A 6,938-nucleotide genomic window follows, 5' to 3' on the forward strand; every position below is an offset into this window, starting at 1 on the left:
ACTCACTTATTAGGGAGCATCCAGAGAGTAACAAAGATGGTATAGGGCCTTGAGGGGAAGCCATATGAGGAGCTGTTGAGGGCACTTGGTTTGTTCAGCCTGCAGATGAGGAGACTGAGGGGGAAAGCTTCCTTGTGAGGGGGAGAGGAGGGGCAGGCTCTTCTCTGTGGCAACCAGTGACAGGACCCAAAGGAATGGAAGCTGTGTCAGGAGAGGTTTAGTTTGGATATTAGAAAAAGATTCTTCACCCAGAGGGTGTTTGGGCACTGGAACAGGCTCCCCAGGGAAGTGGTCAAGGCACCAGTCCTCAGTGATTTCAAAGAGGACAATGCTCTCAGGCACACGGTGTGACTTTTGGGAATGATTCTGTGCAGAGTAAGGAGTTTGACTCGATGATCCTCATGGATGGCTTCTAACTCAGAATATTCTGTGATTCTGTGACTGGTCAAGATAATAAAGCTTTTGTTGATCTAGGTCTGGTTTGTCTGGTTTGTCTGCTGCTGGAATTTGTCTCCTGTATGATATCTGAAGAATAAACTAATACTAACACTTTTCACTTAAGACCTTAAGTATTCTTAAACAGTGTAAGGGAATCTGACTGTATCAGTGGATATGACTGAAAGTGGAAGTGCCTGTGCCTACACAGCATCCTAGACCTTCTGGTTGCAACCTCCTCTTAGATTTTAGAAAATGCCAGTTTAAGGAGGATGAAAGAAAATGAATGGGAGGGTTGTCTAAACTTGGTGACCCCAAAGTTTCTTGACTTCTGTCTGTGGGGCATCTTGCACGTGGGAAACCAAGCAGTTGATTCAAGGTTTTTACACGGTATGCAACAGATACCAATCATTAGTAGTTGGGCAGGTCCCCTTTCAGCCTAAGTAGATATTGCATCATCATCTCAAAAAAACTGTAGTGACTGACACCATCTGTGTTTTTGACTCCTAGATGTGTTTTATAAACCAGTGGGGGTGGGGAAGGAAGGCGGGGAAGCATAGCAGAGTCACTTGAAAAGGAAACAAAGCCAATTACCTGCGCTAGCTGTATGTGTAAAGCTGTAACTGCTTTTCCTTCTCCACCCTTTCTGGTACATAAAGTACATGGCATTTTACCTCGTTTGAACAGCAAATTAATCCAAGTTGTGGTGTTTTATCACCTTTCACCTCTACAGTTTCTTCCTAATGAATTAAAAGTATTGATTAGTTCACTATTAAAAACTGTGAACGGAGCCACTTCAGTTCACAGTGGGGTTGTCCTTGAGTCTGGCAGGGGAGGCTCTTGGTCAGACGTCCCGCTGAACTGCTAATAGTGGATAATCTTTTTTCAGCTTGTTTTGAAAGTAGGTGTGAGAAAACACATTCACAAGTCCTGGAAGACAATGGGTTATGTTCTGTAGTGCAGGCTCATGTCTGTACATCATCTATGTACCTTCTTGTTTGCAAATGAGTGATGCTGTAGTTTGTGATCTCAGTGACCAAAGCACACAGCCAATGACATAAAATAACCTAGATCAGCTGTGCAAACATCACCTATGTCCCAGTTCTGAAAATGAGGAGCTGAAGGCAGACCCACAAACACCGAGGTTTTTGGGGGTTTTTTTCATAAGATTGGAAAAAACCCTCAGGTAATGAAAATAATAATTTTTCCCCTCGAGACTTAGTTATTAAGCAAATGGATGACAAATGCCAGGATGAATTGTCTGTAGGTTAGCAGGGGTTCCATTAATTTTTCAGGCTAGTCATTTTTTGAAGTCTGAGCAGGTTGTGGCTCAATATTTACTCAAACTATTACTTTTTGACAGAAGCGTCTGCATGCATGGGGTTTTCAAGATGCTAAGAATATGATTTTTCCTTTGTTATTTTTTACAGGTGACAGAAAGCGTAATAGTTTCCCTCCTTTGTTTAGATCCACTTTCTGTGCTGATTTAAAGTATCACTGTTCAGATTAACACATCTTTCAAATGCAGTCATTTGCCCCTTGTGCAATCATTTGACTCTTGAATAATGAAGAAAGGGACCAAAAGGGAACAAAAGCAATTTAAAAAAATGTGTCTTCCAGCCTTGTTCAAGCTCCATTATTGAATGCAGTATTCAGAGGTGTATTTTAGACACCTGCCAATGACTATACAACTGTAGGATATCCCTGAATGCTGCTTAAAAGGTATTCTTACTGAGGTTGTGCAACCAGTCTGAGCTGTGAAAGAGTAGAGCTAAAGGTCATTACCATGCAAAGCTGGAGTTTAATCACTTCTAGGTACCATGGAAGAAGCCTTTATTTAAATTGGTCTTGTAAAATCAAATGCAACAGGCTGTTGAATGATAAACATGAGATAAACTCTAATCCTTCAGCCTAAATAGTTGTCCTGACATAGTAAAATTTGGTGGCAGGATATTACAAGTAATTTTTACTGTATTAAAACATCTGTGCGAAAGGCATAGATGTGTCATTGAACTGTTTTAACAATTAAGGAGACCACGTGTATTTGCAGTTGCTCTGTGGTGCCCAAGAACAGCTGCACACTACTTTGGTTGCAGGATGTGGCTGCTGTATAAAATTGAAGAATCTGAGTGAATTTGCTTCTTCTGTGTTACCATTGACAATCTTGCATTCTCCTCTCTTCATGCAAAATTGAGTGGTGTGTGTGCCTGTGTGTCTCTGGTTTTAAAACCAGACAAAACAGAATGTTGAGATAACTGTAGGTGTTAAATACATACAGGTATGAATTGGTACTCTGTGCCTTGCAGGGAAAGAAAGCATCTGATTTCTATCTTGACCTGCGTCTCTAAGTATAACAACTGGCAGATAATTCTACTGATTTGACTGGAAGCTTTTTAATACGTAATAGAGTGTATTTACATTGGTCTATTTGGGATCAGAATTTGTCCTCAAAAGACTAATTCGTCTGAGCTCTGACACAAAAGAAATATTTGGCATTGATCACTTCTGTTCAATCTGATAAGATGCATAGATGATCCAAAAACTGAAGCTACTGATTCATGTGCTCAGTAGTTTTCAAAGTCCAGTTCTCTTATTCCATTTACACATTTGCTTGAATATTTTGCTGTACTTAGCCTCCCCTACTGCCAGGATAAAATGTGGGCAGCATAAGCAGACATGAAAGTTTATGAACAAAGACTTTGACTCTTGACCATTCAAACTGGAAGTAGGTAGATGGAGCAAATCTTTCCTAGTGACTTTGGACTTTGGATTTTCATACTAATAAAAGCAAAAAGCTGATGTTCAAAGTGAGCAATACCTGACGTGTAATATTTAGATGAGGAAAGTTTAAAGACCACTTGGATTGCTTCTAAGTATTATCAGTGCTGTAATTTCATTAGGTGGATAAATTCTTATTGACACAGCTGAATTCCAATTTTTTTTTTTAACAAGCTTTTGATGTTGCAGTGGTAAATACAATGGTTTGCTAAGATGTCTGTTAAAGTCATCTCTGTGTTGTGTCTTGGACCTCATCTGTCCACCTGTGCTTAACAGAAAGGATAAGCCTTGGAGTTTAGCTCTTTTTCTGATATTCTGAGGAGACTTGAGATCCATCTGCAATTTAGAAACTCTCTAATACAGGGGCTCTTTTTTTCCTTTCCAGGCTGAAATAATGCCGTTGATGTTGATTACCAATAATTATAAACCAATATAGGTTCAGCCTTTAAAATACTGCAGATCTTCTACTTATAGATTGTTATAGAAACAATGCAGAATGCCTGTAATTTCTGAAATCATTTCCCTTGATCTGTGCTTTAGCTCAAGCCTTTACTGAGTCAGCTTTGCCCCAGTTAAAGACTAAGTTGTGAGATGAGATGTCCAATGCTTTCATTATTTAATTCTCTGATTTTCATTAGATACATAGATTTAAAAGACCAATGAATTATGCTGTTGCATGAGTACTGGCATGGTCTTTAATTTCCATATATGTATTTCTTTAAAAATCTGTGTAAACAGACCACTGCAGCTAAATTTTAGAAGGTTTTTGAGATCACTGTCACTCAAGATGACAAAAAGAAGCGTTGCTTTGAACTGAGAATTTAGATTTTAATTAAGCCTCTCTTGTTGAAGTTGCTTATGTAAGGATTAAATCACTTGTATTTTGGTGCCTAAAACTAGATTCAGAAATGCAGAGACTGTGTTTGAGGTAGTTTCAATAGCACATCTGGGTTTTCAGGGTTGTACAGATAAAGAATTTTCAAATTCAATTTTGTGCCATGGGAAGCTACTGACTTTGAAAAAGCCAATTGCTTGACTAAAAATACATAGCTGTATATTGCAGTTCAGGGGAAACATTGAGGAAAAAAGGTAGTGATATTCAAATTCAGGCAATCAGTACTTCCTGTGGCTAAACCGTAACCCCTGGGTCATGTTTAGTAAAGGTTTGGAGCAAGGTGAGTACATGACTTTGCATACCTGATTCAGTACAGTGTCATTCAGAACCAGTGTGTGATGTATGGGGTTGTAAATGCTCCAATGCCCTTCTAAGGCATTTCCTCTGCAGTCACAGCAACACACTTGCAAAAGGGAAGAATCTGATGCTTTTTAGTCGAGCTACAGCAGATATGATTATCAAAAGGTACTGTAGGAAGTCATGACAAATCACTAATCAGATGTGTCATGGTGAGCACTTAAGTACAGACATTTTAGTTGAATTTCCATTGTGTTCAGTGTGACTTCTCATGTATTTTAAAACTAGCATGTTTCTCAGATTTGTTTTGGACAGAAAGGATCTGCAATAAATATATAGCAAGAACAGGGATTTCTCTTGGGTTAGGATGGCAGCAGAAGTGTGTGCTTTTCTGTCCAGGAAGAGAATTTCTATCTGTGCTGTATAACACAGAATGTTACTTCTGGTTTAGATAGAGAGAGATGAACAGCACTACCACTGAGGCAATCTTGCACTTCACTGCTAGTGGTGCTTGTCTCATCCTCAATTACTCTTTTACTGTATCACATATACCCAGTTGTTTTCCTTCCAGCTGAAGTGTGATAAACAATACATGATAAGCTGTAAAATCTGATCTGCCCTGGGTCGAAATATCTATTGAGGTTGCCACTGAAACAATTAAACCAAAATGCTCTGATTAATTAAAATATTTAATTAATATCTGGTGACACATAAAGAAGTGGGACCCAGCAGAATACAAAATGGAATAAGAGGAAATTATAGAGTCTGAGGTACGGCTGTGCTGCCACTTGGTGACGGCACGTCTCACTGTGCCCTTCAGTGTCACTCCTGCCTGTCAGTGCTGCAGTAGCTCTTGCTCTGGCGAACCTTGCCAATGCTTTGGTCAATGTGCCAGACATCTTCGAGCTTGTTATGGCATCTCAAGCACCTCAAAATGCTTCCTACTCACATTGCAGCCAGAAACTGGGCTCAGCTCTCCAGATTGCTGTCAGCAGCCATTTCTGACCAGTCGCCCTGAGGTAACTTTAGCCCAGCTTTTGTTTATTCTGATTGTGTTTGCAATGCTAGGGAGTCTTCGGATGCCTTCACCTGTCAGGTTCAGCAGGAGAATGTTTCATCCCTTTTGGACCAGGTTGCTCAAAGGCTGAGGTGGAGTATCTGTTTCTGTGGTTTGCTTGCTTCACCCCCCAAGTCCTGTGATTCTGGGGTTTGGGTCTTTGAGAACAGTGCTTGGACCAATGTCTCTCCAGTATCAGTGGGAAGTGCTGGCTGGGGAGAAGGCTTTGTCTAATTTTTAACTCAGACTTGCATTCTGTCTTCTTTGATAAACCCCAGTTTGACTGATGCCTTCCCATAGATGCTGTGTTCCATTTCCAGGCTTTTCTGGAGGAGTCTTTGGCTTAAGACTCTGAGAAACCAGGAGGATTTTGTCAGGGGCTCTGTACCCTCTGGCTTTGTTACTTCTGCCTCTGAGCTCACAGGTTACTTCAGTGCATGGATCTCACTTTCTCCCTCAGTATAAAATTCTGAAATTCCTGTGATGACCCTGTGCTCCTGCCAGTAGTTGCTAAAATGACCTGAGACTTTGGACAACAAGCTGGGAAATTTGGCATGGGGAGGAGATTGAAAATTGCTGCCTCTCTGTAAGTCTTTTGTGTAAGTTAACATAGTGTTAACACTGTTTTCCTGTGGCTTCTCATCTGCTTCTGGTGAGAACTTCCTTTGATACAGATTGCTTTGTGCCGGTGCCAGATCTGGGAGCATATTCCTTCTGCTGTGAAGTTGGTACTTTCTGTAAGGAAATGGGATGGAAGGGGGGTTTTTTTGGTAATTATAACAAATGACAGAAGGGTAAGCACTTAACAGCAAACCCAGGCAAGTAGTGTTCTTCAGCTGTACTGAACTCTTGAGTCAGCTTTTTTTGCAGCCAGCTCTATCATTTTCTCTTATGAGTAGCTGATGTGTGTTCAGGCTCTTTCCCACATTCTAGAAGACCTCAGAGCTATTTAGGAAGGAGTTTTATTTGGTCTTTAGCAGTTTCAGAAAGATGAACCCTATTTTGCTTTGAGGATCTTTCAAACTTTAAAAAGCAAGAGAACAGTTTTAGCTGAACAGAATTGCATTATTTTTTTCTGAAATGCTGAAGCACAATGTCTTCACCTAATTTCCATCTGGGCTTGGATATTTTGCAATATGATTTGCTGCAGTTGATAGCAGCCTTGAGAAATACTTTAACTAGTCAGAAACAGACTGCATTTTTAGCCCCAGTCTTGTACATCCTGGGGTGGCACTCCAGGCACTGGCTCATGCTGCCTTGAGTACCTTTTAAGCCTGAGGCAGCACTGCCAGGATTAATCTCTGTACCATGGGATGTTACTGTACTTGAGGCTGCTTGGAGCTCCTGAGTGCTTCCTGTTCCTTGGCACACAGCCTGCTCCTTTCTCAACCTTTCAAACACAACACCCACCATGGTATAGTTTGCCCCAAAACTGTGCTTTGAGCTCCTCTGGCAGTCTGCCCATAGCTTTAGATC

This window comes from Chamaea fasciata, unplaced genomic scaffold (assembly GCF_029207755.1).
Source record: "Chamaea fasciata isolate MVZ Bird 193981 ecotype frontalis unplaced genomic scaffold, bChaFas1.0.hap1 SCAF_9, whole genome shotgun sequence".
Classification (NCBI taxonomy): Eukaryota; Metazoa; Chordata; class Aves; order Passeriformes; family Sylviidae; genus Chamaea; species Chamaea fasciata.